This window comes from Globicephala melas, chromosome 6 (genome assembly GCF_963455315.2).
Source record: "Globicephala melas chromosome 6, mGloMel1.2, whole genome shotgun sequence".
Taxonomy (NCBI): Eukaryota; Metazoa; Chordata; class Mammalia; order Artiodactyla; family Delphinidae; genus Globicephala; species Globicephala melas.
In genome coordinates, this window is record NC_083319.1 from 70,095,203 (window position 1) to 70,120,690 (window position 25,488).

Consider the following 25,488-nt stretch of genomic DNA (forward strand, 5'->3'; position numbering starts at 1 on the left):
GTTATCTTATCCTGACAGAAGTTATGGTGAGATAAACATCATCCTTCTTAAAATAAACCGGTCACTTGTTTTTTAAATGTTTTAGTTGATTAGGTTTTGTTATGCTTTTAAAAATCTAAGTGGCAAATAATGCAAAAATAGTTTCTTAAATTGGCTTGAAATGTAATTTTTAATAGGATATTTCAGGTTCACATTGTATTTAATTTTTCACCAAGCATTTTTATATACTGTATATAAATCCATATGTGGAATATATTCTCTACTAAATTCACTGGCAAATAAACAAAAGCTTTCAGAGCCTTTAAAAAGTGCCAAGAGAGGGCTCCCCTGATGGCGCAGTGGTTGAGAGTCCGCCTGCCGATGCAGGAGACACGGGTTCGTGCCCCAGTCCGGGAAGATCCCACATGCCGCGGAGCGGCTGGGCCCGTGAGCCATGGCCACTGAGCCTGCTCGTCTGGAGCCTGTGCTCCGCAACGGGAGAGGAAAAAAAAAAGTGCCAAGAGAGGCCACACAGCCACCGCTGGAGCCCCCGGAGGCGGCAGCCGTGGAGACCACGGCCGAGCCCTGTGCTTCCGAGAAACTGGCGGAAGAGGCCACAGCCGAGTCAGGTCGGGTGACCGGTGGCGAAGAGCAGGGCACTGGCAAAGGGGAGGAAGATGAGCCGGAGGATCAGAGTGGAGGGGAGACGCCGGGATCCGAATCGCCGGGTGACAAGGCCGCAGAGGAACAGGTTCAAAGTCTCCACCACCCCCGGAAGAAGAGGCAAAAGATGAGGAGAGGATCAGACTCTTGTGAACCTGGACACATATACCTCGGATCTCCATTTTCGGGTGAGCAAAGACCGCTATGGAGGGCAGCCACTTTTCTCAGAGAAGTTCCACACCCTTTGGTCTGGGGCAAGAAGTACTTATGGAGTGACAAAGGGGAAAGTCTGCTTTGAGGCCAAGGTAACCCAGAATCTCCCAATGAAAGAAGGCTGCACAGAGGTTTCTCTCCTTCGAGTTGGATGGTTTGTTGATTTTTCCCATCCACAGCTTGGTGAGGATGGATTCTCTTATGGTTTGAGTGGACGAGGACTCGAGGCAGAGAATGGGCAGTTTGAGGAATTTGGCCAGACTTTTGGGGAGAATGATGTCATTGGCTGCTTTGCCAAATTTGAGGTTGAAGAAGTAGAACTTTCCTTTTCCAAGAATGGAGAAGACCTTGGTGTGGCATTCCGTATCAACAAGGAATCCATGGCTGACAGGGCCCTCCTACCCCATGTCCTCTGCAAAAATTGTGTTGTAGAATTATATTTTGGTCAGAAGGAGGAACCTTTCTTCCCACCGCCAGAAGAGTTTGTGTTCATCCATGCCATGCCTGTGGAGGAGCGCGTGCTCACTGCAGTCCCTCCCAAGACCATAGAGGAGTGTGAGGTGATTCTGATGGTGGGACTGCCTGGATCTGGAAAGACCCAGTGGGCACTGAAATATGCAAAAGAAAACCCTGAGAAAAGATACAATGTCCTGGGAGCTGAGACTGTGCTCAATCAAATATGGATGAAGGGGCTCCAGGAGCCACAGATGGACCCCAAAAGCTGAGACCTTTTAGTTCAGCAAGCCTTCCAGTGCCCTAGTAAGCTGGTCCAGATTGCTTCCCGGATAAAGAGGAACTTCATTCTTTTTTTTTTTTTTTTTTTCCGGTACGCGGGCCTCTCACGTACCTTGTTGTGGCCTCTCCCGTTGCGGAGCACAGGCTCCGGATGCGCAGGCTCAGCGGCCATGGCTCACAGGCCCGGCTGCTCCGCGGCATGTGGGATCCTCCCGGGCCGGGGCACGAACCTGTGTCCCCTGCATCGCCAGGCGGACTCTCAACCACTGCGCCACCAGGGAAGCCCGGAACTTCGTTCTTGATCAGTGTAACGTGTACAACTCTGGCCAATGGCAGAAGCTATTGCTGTTCAAGACTTTCTCTTGGAAAGTGGTGGTGGTCGTTCCTAATGAGGAGGACTGGAAGAAGAGGCTGGAGCTGAGGAAGGAAGTGGAGGGAGATGATGTGCCTGAGTCTATAATGCTGGAGATGAAAGGTGGACTAAACTCTACAAGTTAGGGGTCCTGTCCTTGGTCCATGCACACCTCACTAGAGCCTCTTAGCACCTGGAGGATTTTCCACATGTAAAGTGTAAATCTGTGGAATAAATTAATGGGTGTGATCACTTGAAGATTAATGAATGAGCAGAGTGAATGGTTAAAAAAAAAAAAAAGTGCCAAGAGATGTTTCTGAGGACACATACAGCTTTTTTTTTTTTTTTGCTGTACGCGGGCCTCTCACCGTTGTGGCCTCTCCTGTTGCGGAGCACAGGCTCCGGACGCGCAGGCTCAGCGGCCATGGCTCACGGGCCCAGCCGCTCCATGGCATGTGGGATCTTCCCGGACTGGGGCACGAGCCCGTGTCCCCTGCATCGGCAGGCGGACTCTCAACCACTGTGCCACCAGGGAAGCCCACACATACAGCTTTTGATGTATACACAGGAGAGATGTGAACTCTTAATTTAGCAACAGAACTTTTGAAAGGTGGAAGCGCTAAGAGATCACAAAAACGAAATGGCTACTCCCAGGGGTACCATTTCTGAGGAGTGAACTTTTCTGAGAAGCTCTTTTTCTCTTCACTCAACAGGGCCAGTAAGATGCATTGGCTCTCTTAGCGTAGTGAGAGAGATGAACAAAGAGAAAACTGATTGTGGGAATAGGGGAGACTACAGACTGTGGGAGAAGTTCACAATTGAAGGGAGGCCACCACTGGCCATGAGATGATCTGAGTCAGTGTGTGGTCACTGAGCCATGAGAACCAAGGTGACTGTATTCCTTTCCAAGGGCCGTAACAAAGTACCACAGACTAGGTGACTTAAAACAACAGAAATGTTTTGTCTCACAGTTCTGGGGGCTAGAAATCCAGAATCGAAGTGTTGGCAGGACCATGTTCTATCTGAAGACTGTAGAGAAGTCTCCTTCCTTGCCCCTTTCTAACTTCTGGTGGCTCCTGGCAATCCTTGCCTTGTAGGTACATCGCTCCACTCTCTGCGTCCACCTTCACATGGCCTGCTTCTCTGTGTGTCTGTGTACAAATCCCTGAATAAACTGTGATATTGATAATGTGGCCCCAAGCCTCACATAGACTTGAAAACAACACTGAATGAATACACATCAGTGATGCATTATTTATCATTGCTGGGCTTAGGTGGAGAGCAGGAAGTCTAAGAAGGGGGAGGACTTTCTGTACCTGTCAGCGTGTCAGGTCTGGTAGGAGTGCATCTCAGGAATTCCTGCCCCACCTTTCTCCCTTTCCCTCACTTCTCCTTATCTGCCATCATCTTTATCCCAATGCTTTCCTTGGTTCTCCTTCTCCTGTGAAATCACGTGTAATGTCCAGAATAGACGGAAGGCATGCTCAGGATTGGGATGATGGTTAGGGTGAAAGGTGTGTTCCTGTCCCAGCTTAAGTTTAGGACTTATTGAGAACAGAAATTGCCAATTTTGTCATCATGGTCACAATCTTCTTTTATCAGCTGATAGCCCTACTATCAGCTTCCTTCTGCATTGTGAGGTTATCATAAACATCGTTTAAGATAACTATTTTCTCTGTCAAATGAAGCAGTTGGAAGATTACCCTTTGAAGAAAGTTATAAAAATACTAAATTTGGGGAGACCTTCAAGATGGTGGAGGAGTAAGACGTGGAGATCACCTTCCTCCCCATAAATACATCAGAAATACATCTACATGTGGAACAACTCCTACAGAACACCTATTCCTACAGATCTCTGGAAGAAGACCTCAGACTTCCCAAAAGGCAAGAAACTCCCCACGTACCTGGGTAGGGCAAAAGAAAAAAGAAAAAGCAGAGACAAAAGAATAGGGAAGGGACCTGCACCTCTGGGAGGGAGCTGTGAAGGAGGAAAGGTTTCCACACACTAGGAAGCCCCTTCACTGGCGGACACAGGGGTTGGCGGAGGGGGGAAGCTTCGGAGCCACAGAGGAGAGCACAGCAACAGGGGTGCAGAGGGCAAAGTGGAGAGATTCCCGCACAGAGGAGCCGTGCCGACCAGCACTGACCAGCCCGAGAGGCTTGTCTGCTCACCCGCCAGGGCGGGTGGGGGCTGGGAGCTGAGGCTCGGGCTTCGGTCGGATCCCAGGGAGAGGACTGGGGTTGGCTGCATGAACACAGCCTGAAGGGGCTAGTGCGCCACAGCTAGCCGGGAGGGAGTCCGGGAAAAAGTATGGACCTGCCGAAGAGGCAAGAGACCATTGTTTTGGGGTGCCCGAGGAAAGGGGATTCAGAGCACCGCCTAAATGAGCTCCAGAGACGGGCGCGAGCCACGGCTATCAGCACAGACCCCAGAGACGGGCATGAGACGCTAAGGCTGCTGCTGCAACCACCAAGAAGCCTGTGTGCAAGCACAGGTCACTATCCATACCTCCCCTCCCGGGAGCCTGTGCAGCCCGCCACTGCCAGGGTCCCGTGATCCAGGGACAACTTCCCCGGGGGGAACGCATGGCACGCCTCAGGCTGGTGCAACGTCATACCGGCCTCTGCCTCCACAGACTCGCCCCGCATTCCGTACCCCTCCCTCCCCATGGCCTGAGTGAGCCAGAGCCCCCGAATCAGCTGCTCCTTTAACCCCGTCCTGTCTGGGTAAAGAACAGACTCCCTCAGGTGACCTAAACGTAGAGGCGGGGCCAAATCCAAAGCTGAACCCCAGGAGCTGTGCGAACAAAGAAGAGAAAGGGAAATTTCTCCCAGCAGCCTCAGGAGCAGCAGATTAAGTCACCACAATCAACTTGATGTACCCTGAATCTGTGGAATACCTGAATAGACAATAAATCATTCCAAAATCGGGGTAGTGGACTTTGTGTGATTTTGTCTATATAGCTTTTCTTTTACCATTTGTCCTAGGGTTCTGTCTGTTCTTTTTTTTTTTTCTTAGTATAGTTTTTAGCACTTCTTATCATTGGTGGATTTGTTTCTTGCTTTGTTTGCTCTCTTCTTTCTTTTCTTTTCTTTTTACTTTTTATTTTTAATACTTTTAAAAATTTTTTAATAACTTTCTTTTCTTTCTTCCTTTCTTTCTTTTTTTCTCTCTTTTCTTCTGAGCCGTGTAGCTGACAGGGTCTTGGTGCTCTGGTCGGGTGTCAGGCCTGTGCCTCTGAGGTGGGAGAGCCGAGTTGAGGACATTGGTCCATCAGAGACCTCCCAGCTCCACATAATATCAAACAGTGAAAGCTCTCCCAGAGATCTCCATCTCAATGCTAAGACCCAGCTCCTCTCAACGACCAGCAAGCCACAGTGCTGTACACCCTATGCCAAACAACTAGCAAGACAGGAACACAACCCCACCAATCAGCAGGGAGGCTGCCTAAAATCATAATAAGGTCACAGACACCAAAAACACACTGCCAGATGTGGTCCTGCCCACCAGAAAGACAAGATCAGTCTCATCCACCATAAAACAAGCACCAGTCCCCTACACCAGGAAGCCTACACAACCCACTGAACCAACCTTAGCCACTGGGGGCAGACACCAAAAACAATGGGAACTATGAACATGCAGCCTGTGAAAAGGAGACCCCAAACACAGTAAGATAAGCAAAATGAGAAGACAGTAAAATATGCAGCAGATAAAGGAGCAAGATAAAAACCCACCAGACTAAACAAATGAAGAGGAAATAGGCAGTCTACCTGAAAAAGAATTCAGAGTAATGATAGTAAAGATGATACAAAATCTTGGAAATAGAATGGAGAAAATACAAGAAACGTTTAACAAGGATCTAGAAGAACAAAAGAGCAAACAAACAATGATGAACAACACAATAAATGAAATTTAAAATTCTCTAGAAAGAATAAACAGCAGAATAACTGAGGCAGAAGAACAGATAAGTGACCTGGAAGATAAAATAGTGGAAATAACTAACATAGAGCCGAATAAAGAAAAAAGAGTGAAAAGAATTGAGGACAGTCTCAGAGACCTCTGGGACAACATTAAGCATACCAACATTCGAATTACATGGGTCCCAGAAGAAGAAGAGAAACAGAAAGGGACTGAGAAAATATTTGAAGAGATTATAGTTGAAAATTTCCCTAATATGGGAGAGAAAACACTCAGTCAAGTCCAGGAACCACAGAGTCCCATACAGGATAAATCCAAGGAGAAACACACCAAGACACATATTAATCAAACCATCAAAAATTAAAAACAAAGAAAATATATTAAAAGCAGCAAGAGAAAAACAACAAATAACATACAAGGGAATCCCCATATGGTTAACAGCCTATCTTTCAGCAGAAAATTGGCAAGCCAGAAGGGAGTGGCAGGACATATTTAAAGTGGTGAAAGGGAAAAACCTACAACAAAGATTACTCTATCCATCAGGGATCTCATTCAGATTTGATGGAGAAATTAAAACCTTTACAGACAAGCAAAAACTAAGAGAATTTAGCACCACAAAACCAGCTTTACAACAAATGCTAAAGGAACTTCTCTAAGCCGGAAACACAAGAGAAGGAAAAGACCTACAATAACAAACCCAAAATGATTAAGAAAACGGTAATAGTAACACACATATCGATAACTACCTTAAATGTAAATGGATTAAATGCTCCAGCCAAAATACATAGAGTGGCTGAATGGATACAAAAACAAGACCCATATATATGCTGTCTACAAGAGACCCACTTCAGACCTAAGGACACATACAGACTGAAAGCGAGGGGATGGAAAAAGATATACCATGCAAATGGAAATCAAAAGAAAGCTGGAGTAGCAATTCTCATATCAGACAAAATAGACTTTAAAATAAGGACTATTACAAGAGACAAAGAAGGACACTACATAAGATCAAGGGATCAATTCAAGAAGAAGATATAACAATTGGAAATATTTATGCACCCAACATAGGAGCACCTCAATACATAAGGCAAACGCTAACAGCCAGAAAAGGGGAAATTGACAGTAACACAATCATAGTAGGGGACTTTTACACCTCACTTTCACCAATGGACAGATCATCCAAAATGAAAATAAATAGGGAAACACAAGCTTTAAATGATACATTAAACAAGATGCACTTAATTGATATTTATAGGACATTCCATCCAAAAACAACAGAATACACATTTTTCTCAAGTGCTCATGGAACATTCTCCAGAATAGATCATATCTTGGGTCACAAATCAAGCCTTGGTAAATTTAAGAAAATTGAAATTGTATTAAGTATCATTTCCGACCACAACACTATGAGACTAGATATCAATTACAGGAAAAAAAGTCTGTAAAAACTACAAACACATGGAGACTAAACAATACACTACTAAACAACCAAGAGATCACTGAAGAAATCAAAGGGGAAATCCAAAAATACATAGAAACAGATGACAATGAAAACACCCAAAACATATGGGATGCAGCAAAAGCAGTTCTAAAGGGAAGTTTATAGCAACACAAGCCCACCTCAGGAAACAAGAAACAGCTCAAATAAACAACCTAACCTTACACCTAAAACAATTAGAGAAAGAAGAACAAACAAAACCCAAAGTTAGTAGGAAGAAAGAAATCATAAATATCAGATCAGAAATAAATGAAAAAGAAATGAAGGAAACAATAGCAAAGATCAATAAAACTAAAAGCTGGTTCTTTGAGAAGATAAACAAAATTGATAAACCATTAGCCAGACTCATCAAGAAAAAAAGGGAGAAGATTCAAATCAATAGAATTAGAAATGGAAAAGGAGACGTAACAACTGACACTGCAGAAATAGAAAGGACCATGAGAGATTACTACAAGCAACTCTACGTCAATAAAATGGACAACCGGGAAGAAATGGACATACTCTTAGAAAAGCACAAACTTCCGAGACTGAACCAGGAAGAAATAGAAAATATGAACAGACCAGTCACAAGCACTGAAATTGAAACTGTGATTAAAAATCTTCCAACAAGCAAAAGCTCAAGACCAGATGGCTTCACAGGCAAATTCTATCAAAGATTTAGAGAAGAGTTAACACCTATCCTTCCCAAACTATTCCAAAATATAGCAGAGGGAGGAACACTCCCAAACTCATTCTATGAGGTCACCTTCACCCTGATACCAAACAAAGATGTCACAAAGAAAGAAAACTACAGGCCAATATCACTGAGGAACATAGATGCAAAAATCCTCCACAAAATACTAGCAAACAGAATCCAGCAGCAAATTAAAAGGCTCATACACCATGATCAAGTGGGGTTTATCCCAGAAATGCAAGGATTCTTCAATATACGCAAATCAATCAATGTGATACACCATATTAACAAATTGAAGGAGCAAAACCATATGATCATCTCAATAGATGCAGAGAAAGCTTTTGACAAAATTCAACACCCATTTATGATAAAAACCCTCCAGAAAGTAGGCATAGAGGGAACTTACCGCAACATAATAAAGGCCATAGATGACAAACCCACAGCCAACATCGTTCTCAATGGTGAAAACCCGAAACCATTTCCTCTAAGATCAGGAACAAGACAAGGGTGTCCACTCTCACCACTATTATTCAGCATAGTTTTGGAACCCTAACCATGGGAAACAGAGAAGAAAAAGAAATAAAAGGAATCGAAATCAGAAAAGAAGAGGTAAAACAGTTACTGTTTGCAGATGACATGATACTATACATAGAGAATCCTAAAGATGCCACCAGAAAACTACTAGAGCTAATCAATGAATTTGGTAAAGTAGCAGGATACAAAATTAATGCACAGAAATCTCTTGCATTCCTATACACTAATGATGAAAAATCTGAAAGAGAAATTAAGGAAACACTCCCATTTACCACTGCAACAAAAAGAATAAAATATCTAGGAATAAACCTACCTAAGGCAACAAAAGACCTGTATGCAGAAAACTATAAGAAACTGATGAAAGAAATTAAGGATGATACAAACAGTTGGAGAGATATACCATATTCTTGGATTGGAAGAATCAACATTGTGAAAATGACTATACTACCCAAAGCAATCTACAGATTCAGTGAAATCCCTATCAAACTACCAATGACATTTTTCACAGAACTAGAACAAAAAATTTCACAATATGTACGGATACACAAAAGACCCTGAATAGCCAAAGCAATCGTGAGAAAGAAAAACGGAGCTGGAGGAATCAGGCTCCTTGACTTCAGACTATACTACAAAGTTACAGTAATCAAGGCACTATGGTACTGGCACAAAAACAGAAATATAGATCAATGGAACAGTATAGAAAGTCCAGATATAAACCCATGCACATATGGTCACCTTATTTTTGATAAAGGAGGCAAGAATATACAATGGAGAAAAGACAGCCTCTTCAGTAAGTGCTGCTGGGAAAACTGGACAGGTACATGTAAAAGAATGAAATTAGAACCCTCCCTAACACCGTACACAAAGATAAACTCAAAATGGATTAAAAACCTAAATTTAAGGCCAGACACTATCAAACTCTTAGAGGAAAACATAGGCAGAACACTCTATGACATAAATCACAGCAAGATCCTTTTTGACCCACCTCCTAGAGAAATGGAAATAAAAACGGAAATAAACAAATGGGACCTAATGAAACTTCAAAGCTTTTGCACAGCAAAGGAAACCATAAACAAGATGAAAAGACAACCCTTAGAATGCGAGAAAATATTTGCAAATGAACCAACTGACAAAGGATTAATCTCCAAAATATACAAGCAGCTCATGTAGCTCAATATCAAAAAAACAAACAACCCAATCAAAAATATGGGCAGAAAACCTAAATAGACATTTCTCCAAAGGAGATATACAGACTGCCGACAAACACATGAAAGCATGTTCAGCATCACTAATCATTAGAGAAATGCAAATCAAAACCACAATGAGGTATCACCTCTCACCAGTCAGAATGGCCATCATCAAAAAATCTAGAAACAGTAAATGCTGGAGAGGGTGTGGAGAAAAGGGAACCCTCTTGCACTGTTGGTGGGAATGTAAATTGATACAGCCACTAGGAGAACAGTATAGAGGTTCCTTAAAAAACTAAAAATAGAACTACCATACATCCCAGCAATCCCCCTACTGGGCATATACCCTGAGAAAACCACAATTCAGAAAGAGTCATGTACCACAATGTTCATTGCAGCTCTATTTCCAATAGCCAGGACATGGAAGCAACCTAGCTGTCCATCAACAGATGAATGGATTAAGAAAATGTGACACATTTATACAATGGAATATTACTCAGCCATAAAAAGAAACGAAATTGAGTTATTTGTAGTGAGGTGAATGGACCTAGAGTCTGTCGTACAGAGTGAAGTCAGAAAGAGAAAAGCAGATACCACGTACTAACACATATATATGGAATCTAAAAAAAAAAAATGGTTCTGAAGAATCTATGGGTAGGACAGGAATAAAGATGCAGACGTAGAGAATGCACTTGAGGACATGGGGAGGGGGAAGTGTAAGCTGGGACAAAGTGAGAGAGTGGCATTGACATATGTACACTACCAAACGTAAAATAGATAGCTAGTGGGAAGCAGCCTCATAGCACAGGGAGATCAGCTCGGTGCTTTGTGACCACCTAGAGGGGTGGGATAGGGAAGGCGGGAGGGAGATGTAAGAGGGAGGAGCTATGGGGATATATGTATATGTATAGCTGATTCATTTTGTTATAAAGCAGGAATTAACACACCATTGTAAAGCAATTATACGCCAATAAAGATGTTTTAAAAAAAAGAATACTAAATTTGGGAGATATTGATTATAAAAGTGAACTAAAAGATAGTAGTTATTTAATTTTAAAGTAAAATTTTATACATAAATCAAGTATAATATTTATATTTCAAGGATAAGTAAATAATTTATTTTAGTAAAAATTCATTAATAAACTAATATTTGCAAATGATCAAAATAATCTTAATCCAGAAAACTGACTGAAAATATTACCCTAATTCATAAAAAAATAAATAAAAGTTGCTCAGAAATATTACACTGATTTGAGGAGACATCTAAAATGATACTGGTAATCAACTCCAAATTACTTATGTAAGTGACGTATTTCTTGGTCCTGAAATCTTCTTGTAAGCTGCTCAATGAACAGAGAATGCCTTTGGATTTCTACATGAATAACCTGCCAGGCACTGTTGTTATACTTTTGGGTTTGCAAGTAGTTGTGGATTCATCAGAAGTAATTCTTTATTCCAAGTCTGATATCCTCCCTTTGTGAGAATGACTGGCCCTCCTGCCTGATTTTCTGCTCCAGACACACTCCTGCCTTCTCCATTTGCTGATAAAGTCCACTTCGGAGTCTCTCTAAACTGCTTTCATTTCAAGATTGGAAGACATTCAGGTTGAAAGTGTTGAAGATCTGCTGCAGCATTTCTTTGATGGTAGTGAAAGCACTTTCCTTTGGAAACTGGTCAATTTTTGAAACCTGGAAGCATCCAAAGTTGCTCCTGTCCTATAGACATCTCAGAGGAAATTTTCCTCCTAGGTTTTCTAAATGTTGTAAAATCTTCCAGTTCCTCCTCCTTCAAAAGTGACACTCCAGAGAGCAGTCAGTAGGGGATAGAAGTAGCACCAAGGACAAATATGGCAAGCTCCACCTGGTCATCGTGGGCCCCTTTACTATGTACTCCTTCCTCGGAGAGAGCTTGGCTGTGGACCACTTTTGATTGCATAGATTCAACATCTCTGAATTTGTATATCTGTGGGAACTTTTGTTTTGCATGACGTTTCAGGGTCCCTGTACTTTCTCGTGGTCTTTTCCGATTTTTGTTTACTATTTTTCAATAATATACAAAACTCTGTAGCATTGTTGGACAGTGATACACATGCTCTAGTTTAGAATCATGATAAATATAAACTATCTGCTATGAAAGACCAACAATCAGTTAAGTGAAAACAAAACAATGTCTTTGCCTTAGTTTAATTATTCTGTGCATAGCCTATTGTGGCTTTCCTTCCTCGAGTTAACGCTGCTTGTGCTCGTTCCAATCAAGATGACTGTCTCTGGGTGAAATGCTTGTTTAGATACAGTATCTGGTATGGTTTTCAAGACTTCGTTTTAGCTAATTGTGCTTTATCACAGACTTGCACTTTGAAGTTCTTCTAAGGTGATTATGTACATTGAGATTTTGTTTAGTTTTTTCCTAGCAAAATCAGAATTGTGGAATGTGTGAAATTTGTCTTTGTTCTCCTATCTCCCTGTTTAGCTGTGCTCATGTCATTTCTACTCACAGTATTCCTCTTTTCCTCCCTCAGCAGTAAAGCAGAATGATGGAGAGTGCCAGTGCTGAAGCCAGGCTGCCTTGCTTTGGATCAGATGTGCCCCCCACAAACTTAAGCAGCTAATTAACTGCCTGGGCCTCAGATCTTTGCTTACTCACACACAGGGCTTAGGACAGTGGCCAGCAACTGTCGGTATTCAGTAAAACTTAGCTGCTTGTGATTATTAAGCTCTATCATACCGGCCTGCTCTCCACTGGCTGCCATGATTCCTTCTGTGCTGTGAACTAATGAAGACTCAAGATGCTAACAGTCCCCACTCTTCCTTTTAATTGTATTGAAGATTAACCGTGTGTAGGGCTCTGTGTTAAATACTAGGGATACAGACACAACAAAGAAAAGGAGCTAGGACCCCTGCCTTCAAGATGCTCACATCTTGACCAAGAAGTGGGCAAGGACCTCTAGTAACGTGATAAGAGCCATTAAATATAATATAGTGTGAAGAGTTATCTAGAAGGACTGAGTCATCCCTCTGGGAATGGGGAAGGTAGTGAAGAGCCAGGGACATCCTCAGAGAGTAGTTGGTCTTGCAGGAGGTGAGTTGGAGAACGCTGTCCAGGTGGAGAGAACATTCTTGTCAAAGACATGGAATGGTCCACATTGGAAAGGCATGGAGAGGTCCACAGGTTAAAGTGAGGGTGAACTGTGCTCAGTGACTGGATATAAGAGCAGAAATAATTACTTAAAGGCGGAAAACCCTTCTGGTGAATGACTAGTGAAACCAGTCAAGATACAGTTTTGAAATTCTTCTTTGAGACATTATGCTTTGAATTTATTTAACTGGGACAGATTATAGTGTGAAAACACTGTGAACACCAACAATTGATGAATGAGTAACATTACTAGGAGTGAGTCATAAAGGGACAGTGGGGTGGGGCAGGACTAATGTTTATGGAGAACCAATTATGTGCAGGTCCTGTGCTAAATGGTGCACTACTGTGTGTAAGGCAAACCAGAATGTTTTGAAGGAGAAAGCCAATTATGATGGGAATAATTAAAGGGAGTAGAATAGGGCTTCCCTGGTGGCGCAGTGGTTGAGAGTCCGCCTGCCAATGCAGGAGACACGGGTTCGTGCCCCTGTCCGGGAAGATCCCACATGCCGCGGAGCGGCTAGGCCCATGAGCCATGGCCGCTGAGCCTGCGCGTCCGGAGCCTGTGCTCCACAACGGGAGAGGCCACAACAGTGAGAGGCCCGCGTAGTGAAAAAAAAAAAAAAAAAAAAGGGAGTAGAGTAAAACAAACTATTGTATATGTTTGCTTAGTATTTTCATATACATAATCTTATTACAGACTCAATGTGGGGTAATTATATGATCGTCATTTTATGGGTAAGAAAAGCAAATCTCAGAAAGATTAAATGTACCAAGGATCACTAACTAGTGGAGGCAATGTTATTGGGTGACGGAGATGCAAGATTAGGGGGACTGTGCTCTAAACTGGAGATGACAAAAAAATTTCATGCCAAATCGACTGGTCTTAGTCTTCTGGAGTTAGAAGGATCCTGAGGCTTCATTTGGGCTGAATGGTGAGGGTACTGTAATCAGCTAGCAATGGCTGCCATGAGATGGGGGGAAGGTGAGTTGCCATCCCTTGTAAATTTTATGATACCTTAGGTATGTGTCTTATTTTGCTTGAGCATGAGTGAAGCAGGATTTAAGTCTGGGGTGGTTGAAGGGAGATTAAACAAGAAAGGTGACCACAAGCTATAAAGGAGGCTGGAAAAATGATATAGTGATCTCTCTAAGTTAATATTGTTTTTATAACCTGACATTGTAAATATATTTTTGAAACAAAAACACCACTTTTTTCTCCTTCCTTCCTTCCTTCCTTCCTTCCTTCCTCCTTCCTCTCTCTCTCCTTTCTTTCTTTCTTTCTACCTTCCTTCCTTCCTTCCTTCCTTCCTTCCTTTCTAGACATGGACAGATAAAATAATTTGTAAGGCTGAAAATTCAGGGGTAGTGATTTGCAATCAAACTTCTAATTGTGGTCTTGGGGACATACGAAAGTTCATCTTTAGGGAAGAGGAGCCCAAGTGAGTGAGATGGCCATATCTTTCAAGTGGTTGTGAGAGACCACAAATGTAAACAGAAAACCTTTACCTCAAATATAAAATGATATCAGGATCCTAAACTAAGCAGTCCTAACTGCAGGGCAAGTCAGCACCTGCTTCACCATGAATGAAAGGGGAACTTCCATCTCTTTGTATTTTTACTGTCTACCCTCCACATTAATGTGATACGTGTGCCTGCCTTTGCTTAGCTAGCAGTGGAAAACCACTTCCCTTCTCTGTGGCCTTGAAAATGACGACCACATGTTGTTCCAGTCTTTTCTCTCAGTTTTATTTTTTAGGTCTTAACTCATGATTGCCTTCTGGGTTTCCGTGATGGTAAGGGAATGTTTTCAATTGAAACAAGAGTTCCTGCCAAAACGAAAGAACATGAAAACATGATTCTTCATCACATATTTGGTAAATCCCCTGCTCTCCATTTGAAAATCAGAGTTTGGGGGTTAAATTACAAGAGCACTTTCAAGTACTGCTTTTTAAAAAAACTGTCTATGTAAAATCACAGGCAATCTTTGTATGAGCGTGAGTATTAAGACTGTTTAAATGCAATTTATTGAGGAAGACTTTTGAGTGGAACCATTTCTTTCTCCATTAAAGATTGTACTGAAATAAACACTGTAATTAAATCATCCTTAAACTACTATTATGAAATGAGCTGATTTCATTAGAGCATTCTAAGTTGTGGTTGCTGGTACACATTTTAAAACAAATTCTTTTTACTAATGATAAGAAAAGATGACTCTCAAGTTCTTACGTGTTAAGAATTCCTTTGATGGTACCAGGAAATTCTAATCTTAGAATAACTTCTTTTTTCCATCAATTCCTTCATTCCTGCTTATCATCAACATGAAAGTCGGCTTGTATTTAACATAATGGAGACATGTGTGCTAATGAAAACTTTAGCTTTCCTCTTTTCAGTCTTATGTATTTTCTTTTTACTAAGGCTTAATCTGTGTTTGAGTAGAGGTGAGTAGCCGATGTAGCCAATGGCAACAATAGCTAACATTTGTCTGGCACTTCCTGTGTACGAGGAATTGTGCTAGGGATTTACATATAATATCTCATACCTTAAATCTTAGAGATAAATCATTTCATTAGCCCATTTTTATTTTTTTAATTGAAGCATAGTTGATTGACAATGTTGTATTAATTTCTGGTGTACAGCAAAGTGATGCAGCTATACACATTTATATACATATTCCTTTTCATATTCTTTTCCATTATGGTTTATTACAGGATATTGAATATAGTTCCCTGTGCTGTTCAGTAGGACCTTGTTGTTTATCTGTCTTATATATAGTAGCTTGTATCTGCTAATCCCAAACTCCTAATTTATCCCTCTCTCTGCTTTCCCCTTTGGTAACCACAAGTTTGTTTTCTATGTCTGTGAGTCTGTTTCTGTTTCATAAAGAAGTTCATTTGTCTCATATTTTAGACTCCACATATAAGTGATATATCATTAGCCCATTTTTAAATTGATGAAGCTGAACCTCAGAGAGATTAAGAAATTTGTCCAAAGTCACATAATTTATGTGCTGACATAAATATAAGGATTCTTATATAGATATCCTTATATTTATTTTAATCCAGACCTTTTGCTTTAAACCTATTAAAAAACAGCACGAAAAGTCCTTTACATTCAATTATAATTTTAAAGAGAGGTGGAAACCAGATAAAATGGGAAATCTTTGAGTGATAGAACTAAAACTCATAGGCTCAAGCCGCTTCTGTTTGCTTCACCAGATAGGGAACCTAGTCATGGCTTCAAGAAGGACTCATCTCCATTCTCTGCACTTCAGCCACTCTCTCATAGCTCTGTGACTATGGTTATTATCTTGCCTTCTAGCTGTCTTCTCCAATGAGACTGAGCTCCCCAAGAGCAGGCACAGTGTCTTGAATGTCTTGCATATGACAAGCTGTCCAATTCACATGTATAGAATGAATAGTGAATAAAGAAATGCGCAGGGAGTTGAGGATGCTCATTGTCCCTCATAGGAATGTGTACTAAATACAGTTCCCATCTCCCTGTTAAGAAATGAAGAATTACTAAATAATACCATTGTCTGAGCCTATTAAAGTTTTGCATATCTTTGAACCTTGCCTCTGCTACTTATTAACCACTTGACTTAGAGTAAACTATTGAAGTTTTTAGTACTCAGATCTCTAATCTGCTCTATGGCGAACCTATTTTTTGGAATTAAAATGCTGTATTGAGAAAGATGTGATATATGCAGAGGGTATTAAAACTAGACGGTTAGTTATTTTGGCCAGGAGGGAAATAATATTACAACTAGTTAAGGATCATTGTTTTGGAGCACCTGCAAACCTTGTTACTGCATGATCAGACCTGGGGAAAAATCTACGAAAATATATTTTCTCCTATTTTGGTCAGTTAATGGTGGGCAAGGTCACTGATAGGCCATCCTCTATTGGAGGCAAAATGTGTTTCACACACAAACAGGTAGTTTACCACTTAGTATCACAGCCAGGTGCATTTGGACAATGGGTTCCACTGGGACAATGTTCTCCAAGTTGATCAATGACAGCAGTTTATTAAGATCAACAAATCAGAGTTGCAAATTGTTCTCCCACTGCTTCCCTCCACTACTATTTTCTCTGAGTTATTACCATTTATCACTTTCAGCAAATCAAAAGGAAAAAAAAGGAAGAAGAAAAAATCAGGAGAGTTTTTAGACTTGTTGATGAAAAATGTGTTACCGATGAGTGAGATGATGTCTCCTTGGAAGTTATCACAGCTTAATAGTCCATCACACTTGCTCAGAACCTTCAAAAGTCTTTTTGGTACTGTCTCAGTGTCTCTCAATCACTCACCTGTGGGCTGACTGTGTTTTTCTATTCCCAAGTGATGATCAGAGAGGGAAGGAAGATAGAAGAGGGAAGACAGGTTCATTAGGAACTGGTAACAGCTCTCTGACAAGACATCTAAAAATAGAATGCTGTCCCTGTCATCTTTTTCACTGTAGTGTTTATTTGCTTGAGCTACCAGGGAATGGGAAGTGAGAGTCAGCCTAAAAGTCCAGTGTGGGGCACCAAACCTAAAGTGATTTCCGGTGGGAGGCTGGGTTCAGGCAGCAATGTCTGTGAAACTGTATCATGAAAGACAGAAACTTTATTGCACATGGAGTCAGAATATGACGTGTTCAGTCCATTTTTTTCTTTCTAAAAATACATTTGAGATAGCCATGGCTTCATGCTAAATTCTGTCTTTTTGGCCAACCAGCCATGCTCTTGTTTTTACTGACATAGAAGAGAGTAACTGAGCTATCCGGGATTTTGTGCAAATTTTATGAAATTCTACTTTGGCATAAAGATTGCAGTGCTTTGTAATAAAGACTCCCATATTTTAGCAAGGGAAGACAGATGGTAATTGTCTGTAAAGAGAAAAAAAACACCTTCCATACTTAAGCTCTTACTTGTGCCCAAAAAGTCCTACACAGATAGCAACGCAGAATGAAATTGTCCACAACCGCCCCTTCACACATGCCTCCCCAAGACAACTGACCCTGGGGTGAAACCAAGGGTTTAGGGTGAAGCAATTTAAAAATGGAACCTTCTTTGTTGATCATCATAGAAAGCATTATAATGAAGCCCAGAGAGGCTGAGCACGCTTGGCTTAATAAGTCCAATGTTATTAGGCCCTAAGAAGTAAGAACAAAGTTAAGTAAATAGAAAGAAAATGAATCTCTCATGCAGACCACATTTATCATTTCAGGGGTAAGGTGTACAGTAGAAAATTAATCCATGGGATTCAACTATGTTGGATTTTAGGAGAGCTCAAGTTGCAGCCCAGGGGAAGAAGCTAATATTGAATATTATCTCCCTCCCCGAGTGTGGCCCCCCTTCCTCAACAGATGCTGAGATCCACACAGAGGCCAATTGGTCTGAGGCCCATTCCCCAAATATATTCTTGTCTTTTAAACTATAAAGTTTACAGCAAATATGATGGAAGGGATGATTTTAACAGACTATGAAGATCTTTATGGCATTTTTAGTTGACTGGTTTTCATCTTGGCTTCATAGCAGTATTTCAAGGAAAGTTGAAGCTGTCTGTGCCCCTGTCTACTGCAGCTGGGGGAAGCTGAGGTGGGAGAGGGGACCCTCTTTCATGGCAAAACCTGACAGAAAAGTTGATAAACTTCCACCCCACACAAAGAAGTACCTAGGGGAGAAGACAAGGAGATATTTCATCTTCCCCTGTATGATGTTATAAAATATGTCCCTCCCCAGCTGAAGTCTGAACCCCCAATACCTGAGAATGTGAACTTATTTGGAAATAGGGTTGTTGCAGATATAATTAGCTAAGTTGGAATGAAGTCATTTACTGGAATAGGGTGGGGCCCCTAATCCAATAAGATTAATTGTCCTTATAAAAAGTGAAAATTTGGATACAGACATGCACACAGATCTCTCAGCATGTAGAGGTGAAGACTGAGATCAGGGTGATGCAGCAGAAGCCCGGGAATGCCAAAGATTCCTACAAACCACGGGAAGTTAGGAGAGAGGCACAGGGCAGATTCTCTTTCACAGCCCTCAGAAGGAACAGACCCTGCCAACACCTTGATTTCCAACCTCTAGCCTCCAGACCGAGAAAGTAAATTTCTGTTGTTCTAAGCCACCTGATTTGTGGTACTTTGTACAGCAGCTTTAGCAAACGAATACAACCTGCCACCAAAGTCTGAATTTCTCCAGGGTTAAGAGATAGTCATCTGCAGGTGAGAGAGGGGACATTGAATAGAACTGTCACAGCCTCGCTGGATGAGCCAGAGAGCAGGGTACATGCCCTACCCCATTAGTTGAAAGCTTGGCAGTACCTGCCACTGAATGGGAAAGGCTTCTTGGTGCTCCTAGAAAAAGCAGTTGAAATGTAATCAGACGGGAACAGTACTCTGTCTTGCATAGAAATAGATTTATACCTTGCATGTATATAGAGGATGTTAATCTCTTCAGATGACTTCTTGTGCCCAATCTGTCACCCATAGTCCCTGCTTTAGAGACCCCTCATTAGCTTTATGGTGAGCTGAAAAGAGGTTCTAGGGTTATAGGGGTGTTTTATTAATAACACCAACTGTTGTTTCTCAGTCTGATTAAGAATTATAATTTCATTCATTTCAAAAATTAATCCCTGTGATGTTGAAGTTGTGAATATGAAGAGAAAAGAGCATATTAAGGCTGAGAGGATTAGGCAGAACTGAATTCCCATCATATGTGTCTATAAACTGACCCCTTCTCAGTCTTAGTTCAGGCCAACATCCCCTTGTGCTCAGATCCTCAGTAGCCTCTTGACCTCCATCCCCAACCTGCTCTAATCCACCCCTTCCAGCTGTGACAGAGTCTCCTGTCTTAAAGAGATCTGACCAGGCCACTCCTCTCCTTAAACACCTGACTCCCCAGGCCCTCAGCATCTATCCCAACTTAAATTCCAGCTTCATTTCCTTCTCACTCTTACCCAATACCTGTTACACTGTCCTTCATGACATCCCCTGAACAGGCCACGTGTTTTCATGACTCTTCTTTTGTTCAGATGGTTCTTTTCTGAAATGTTCTCTCTCCCATTCTTTTCATTTTTAAATGCTACAATCTCTTCAAATCCAAGTTCAAATACTTTCTATGTGAAGGCTGCTCAAACCATCAGACAGACAAATCTGGGCTTCTATAGGAAACTGTTCATTATGTTAAAATGACATTTATCATCATGCTATCATTCTTAGTCATAGACTTATCTGTTTCTTTCCTTGAAAATGAGCTTCTTGAGGATAACATTTGTACCGTGTTTGTCTATGTAAGCCCAGTGCTCAGCAGTGTCTGGTGTGGTGAGGTTGTAGGAGAGTTCATAAATCACTGACCTTGGTTAGTGTGTAAACAGCAGCTCACACAGGAAGAACAAGGAAAAAACCAGTCAGATAAGTACCTCTCCTCACGTCTAAGGATGGGCAGATCTACCTGCACACCTTCACAAAAATTAGCGTGAAGGAATGTGTACATGGGTTACTTTCAAAGGCAGGAGAGGTCAGTGAGGCAGTGGGTGGGTTTCTAGTTTATTTTCCAGTTCCCTATAACCCTATTTCAAGGCTCATATAACAAACACTTTAGAAGTTCACCTGGCTTCAGGCATGGCTGAAGCAATATATTCAGGAATGTGTCTTCATCTATCTTTCCCTTCTGCTGTCCTTTCTGGCTTTATTCCTCAGCATTTCTTCCAGTGTGGGACATGTCAGGCTCCCCAGAGAAGAGCACCATCTAAAGGTGTGCAGTACATAAGCTGCGCAGCCGGACGTGGCAGTCCTGCTTCCAAGCTTACACTGAACCAGGCACCTGCTACCACAGACAGAGACTCCTTTTTCCTCAGCGTTCCAGCCAGAGTTCTTCTTGTCACTCTCATGGCCTCTGCTTGTGTCACTCAGCTCCTCCTGACCAGTCACTGTGGCCATGGAGATACCAGTGCTCTCAGTGCCTCAGCTTGGGTCAGAGGCCCATTCGCAGAGTTGGGCATGGCCCCAATCCCACAGCTGTCAGTGGTGGTCCTAGATGCTAAGCAGACCACAACAGATGTCCAGTGTAACATATAAACAGCTGAGCACAGTTCAGGCCCATCACAGGAGATGAACAAAGCTGACTCTTCTTCCTATTCACCCTTTCCTACAATCTGTTTTACCCATCTTTTTTCTTGACATTTCAAAGATTTGCAAAACAATTGGTCTTGTTTCTTAAATAGCCTTGCAGAGGCCACTTATAGAATGTTGAAGTTGGAATTTTAGAAGTGTCTTATTTACACTTTGTAATCAGAGATGCTGAATATCCTTTTCCAATATCTGTCAATATGACATTGGTAAAAATGACATTCATTTTTATCCCAAAGGACTTGCTTTTTCTATGAGATTTTGGGAAGGGAGCTCCTTAAGCTTGCTTAATTTTATGTAAGGAATTTCTACAATTTTTACTCACGTTTAATTAAGTTAAACATTGGGCATCTTCCACAGGCAAGGCCCTGTGCTAAACCAAGTCATACATTCTGGATATTAATTTCTCAAGAGTTTGAGGTATGATTATCTCCAGTTTGCATAACTTGCCCAAGATCATACAGCTAGAACGTGTCAGAACCCTCATTAGCTCTCAGGTTTATAAAAACTCCATGTCCTGTGCTTTTTCCACTACAGAAAACTTTTTTTTTTTTTTTTTTTAATATTTGGACTTTCAAATTCACAGATTTCCATTTCTTGCATTTCTGGATTAGTAAGTCATTTTCTGCTTTGAAAACTATTTGTTTTACCTCTGGGTTTTCTTAAAAAAGAAAAGGAGCCAAGAAATTAAAAAGTGAAAGGAAAGAGAAATTTGTTGGGTATTTCCATTAAACAACACAGGCCAAAGAGGGAAGGGATATGGGAACATATGTATATGTATAACTGATTCACTTTGTTATAAAGCAGAAACTAACACACCATTGTAAAGCAATTATACTCCAATAAAGATGTTAAAACAAACAAACAAACAAACAAAAACACAGGCCATTTTTTGTTCTTAAACATTCCTGTGAGATAACGAAAGCAGCTGGTGTAAGACTTGAAACGGAAACTGCATACAGAGCTTTCTTGCTGGTACAAGGATAAAAGCATAGTGGTCGAGAGAAGGAAATGCAGCCTTGCCAGGGAAAACTATGACTCATGGTTCAGACAATTGCCTCCTAAAACCTGAAGAGAAAATAGTCTCTGTAGAGTCTGGTGAGGGAGCAGATGGGAATTTCCTACTAATCTCCAGAGAGCAAGGGAGAGAAAGTCCTTTTATGAAAGGGTGGGGATGGAAGGGAGACAAACTTCTTGAGGGAAGAGAGCAGCCCCTTCTGCAGAAGGTCCTCATAGGCATTTGGAGCAAAGCCAGGAGCTAGAGCCACTTGGCCATAGAGCTCCTCGTGCTCTCTTTAAACCACAAGATCAGTGCTATGTTTTTGGATAAAAATAACAGTTTGGCAGGTAGTAGACGATTACAGGTAGTTGAGAGTATGGTGTCGGGTTCCAAATATGTCTCTGTACTTACCAACTGTGGACTTGGGCAAGTTACTTAAGCTTACTGAGCCTTGGTTTTCTTATGTGTAGAAAGAATACAGTAATACTTTCCTCCTAGGGAGGAATCCTCTCAGAAGGATTAAATAAGATGGTATATATTTATAACACATTTAGCAGAGTCCCTTGCAGAATGTATATCCTTAAGAAATGTAGCTATTATTGTTGTGTTTGCATTATGCTATTATAGCAGATGTTTGCATCTTAAAGAGACAACTTAAATATAGTTACCTTGATGATTCCTCAAAAATTAAATATGGAATTACCATTGATACAGCAATTCCACTTCTGGTTAAACTCATGTCTTTATGTAAATTACCCCCATGCCACTTTGCTCTTGAGGTCTAAAAGGTAACTAATGCAACAAATTCAGGTTACCATGCTCAATTAGAGATTTAGAAAAAAATACAAATACCTGGGAGTCAAACGGGTATTTGTACACCCAAGTTCAAAGCAGTACTAATCAAAATAACCAAAAGGTGGAAGCAACTCAGATGTCCATCAATGGAGGAATAGATAAACAAAATGTGGTATATACATACAATGGAATATTGTTCATCCATAAAAAGGAAGGAAATTTTGACACATGCTACAACATGGCTGAAACTTGAAGACAGTATACTAAGTGAAATAAGTCAGTCACAAATGAATAAATACTGTATGAGTCCACTTACATGAGGTACCTAGAGTAGTCAAATTCATAGAGACAGAAAATAGAATGGTGAAAAAAAAAGAAAGTAGAATGGTGATTACCAGGGGTAGGGGTAGGGGGAAATGGGGAACTAGTGTTTAATGGGTACAGAGTTTTAGTTGGAGAATATAACAAAGCTCTGGAGTTGAATGGTGGTGATGGTCGCACAACTATGTGAATGTACTTACTGCTACAAAAATGTACAGTTAGAAATGGTTAAAATGGTAAATTTTATACTATTTATAAAGTGCTCTAGGCTTTTTTTCAGAGTTTTAGCATGAGAGGATATTGACAAACTTCTTGGGCAACCTTTTAAAATATGAAAGACTATTGCAGTGTGACATAAAAGCCTCTTACAATCTAACTGCTGACAACGTTGAACTTAGACTATAAGATAATTTTTCCTTTCTGAGGGCCTATTAATTTAATCTTATCTTGGACTCTTATTAAGAGATCTTAAGCCATCAAACAAAGTATGCTGATTCTGACAAAGGGACACACGATGCGTTGGCTCCATTCTACTTTGTATTTGTTTTCTTATATATTTTTAAGAACTTTAATGAAGCGTAACTGACATCCAATAAACTGCATATTTAAAGTGAACACTTTGATTGGTTTTGACATATATGTACACTCCTGAAACCATCGACAACAACACAGAGAACGTATCCATGTCCCCCCAAAAGTTTCCTCATGTCCCTTTGTAGTTTCTCCCTCCATCTCGTTCCTCACTCCCACCACCCCCATCCTCAGGTAACCATTGATCTGTTTTCTGTCATTATAAACTAGTTTTCCCTTCTAGAATTTTGTATGAATGGGACAATACAGAATGTACTCCTTTTTTTGGTCTGTCTTATTATACTCAGCATAATTTCGAGATTTATCCATGCCATTGTGTTTATCAAGGATTCATCCTTTTTAATTGCTAAATAGTATTCATTATCTGGATATACTACAACCATTTTATAATCATTCATTTGTGATGGGCATTTGAGTTGTTTCTAATTTGGGGATATTACAAGTAAAGCTCCTACAAACATTCATATACAAGTCTATGCATAGAAACATGCTTTCCTTTCTCTTTGGTAAATAACCGAGTGGAATGGCTGGGTCGTATGGTAGGTGTATGTTTACCTTTTTTAGAAACTGCAGAATGATTTTCCAAAGACACTGTACAGTGTTTTATTTCCACCAGCAGTGTATGAGAGTTCCAGTTGCTCTACATCTTTACCAATTATTGATAGGGTCAGTCCTTAGCCATTCTGGTAAGTATGCAATGGTGTCTCATTGTGGCTTTAATTTGCATTTCCTTAATGCCTAATGATGTTGATCATCTTTTCCTGTCCTATTAGTCATCTGTGTATCTTCTTTGGTGAAATGTAGTCAAGTCTTTTACTGGGTTGTTTTACCATTTTTGAGTTTTGAGAGTTCTTTATGCACAGATGTTAAGTCCTTTATCATATATGTGAACTACAAATATATTCTCCCAGTCTGTAACAGGTCTTTAATTTTCTTAAGAAGGTCTTTTGAAGGGAACTCCATTTTTTTCTTATTCCTAGGCTAATTGTTGGGAGATATAATTTAAATAATGCATTTTGAGTTTCCTAAGAACACCCTACACAGAGAATTATAAAGTAAAGCAAAAATTTTGAAACAGAATGCCAACTGAGGCCAAATTTGCTGATTTGGTGATAATTGTTTGATGGGAACAAGTGTTTGGAGTACTATCCATCAAGTCAATTAACAAATTAAGTGATTAACGTGGTCCTGCTAAATTAAGAGTACACTTCTGTGCTGGCAATTCTAGTCCTATCTCAGAGTTTGATTGTTTTAAACTAACTATTCTAAGAGATTTTAGACAATTAAACTCATATTTATAAAGCAACAATTAACATTGAGAAAAAAAAGGATACATTCATAAAACAATTTCTTTTTCAGGCTCAGTAAGCACCGGTACGACAGATTTAGAGAAAATGTTTGCAATTAGCAAGACCTGGTTCTGGATGCCCTTCACCTTCCGACTCCACTACCAGCTGTTGACTCTCTGTCTCATAACTAGACTAGTCGACACAGAAGTCCGTATCAGTGAGGGCCTTGCCTTCTCTGCTGGACAGACCTCAAGTGTGTCACATACAGAACTGGACCAGGATGGCTGCTGGACATTCCTCAGGAAGGGTAGTGGCTATGGTAGGTCCTCATGTAATCAAATGGGCTCCTGTGTAATTAAAAACCATTTCACATTCATTATCTGATCTAAACCACACACATACACACAAGCACACACAAAAAAACCTATGAAGAAGGCTTGCATGTTTCCATGTACTGATTTACTATTCATCTATCTCTTTGGTACAGTATTCAT

General features: G+C 40.8%; 1 pseudogene; it reads left to right on the forward strand.

Moving 5' to 3' along the window:
* The first annotated feature begins 433 nt into the window (after window positions 1-433).
* LOC115844017 (heterogeneous nuclear ribonucleoprotein U-like protein 2 pseudogene) lies at window positions 434-2,088 on the forward strand (annotated as a pseudogene).
* The last annotated feature ends 23,400 nt before the right edge of the window (window positions 2,089-25,488 follow it).